The following is a 206-nucleotide window of genomic DNA, read 5'->3' as shown; positions in this document are numbered from 1 at the left end:
CTTGATTTTACGCTTTTTCCATACAGCAGAGTTGAACCTCACTGCTACAGGTATTACTACAACCGAGATGCAGCGGCTGCAAGCCGAAATCAAATTTACCAATGATGTGAAAGAAGATTGCCGAATCCTTAGCCAGGTAAGGGTTATCACTGGGGCAGAGGCCCTGCGGATGCTCTACGTTCACATCTGCTCCGCGACTTGTCCGT

This window comes from Tuber melanosporum, assembly GCF_000151645.1.
Source record: "Tuber melanosporum whole genome shotgun sequence assembly, scaffold_100, strain Mel28".
NCBI lineage: Eukaryota > Fungi > Ascomycota > Pezizomycetes > Pezizales > Tuberaceae > Tuber > Tuber melanosporum.
This window is presented reverse-complemented; position numbering follows the sequence as displayed.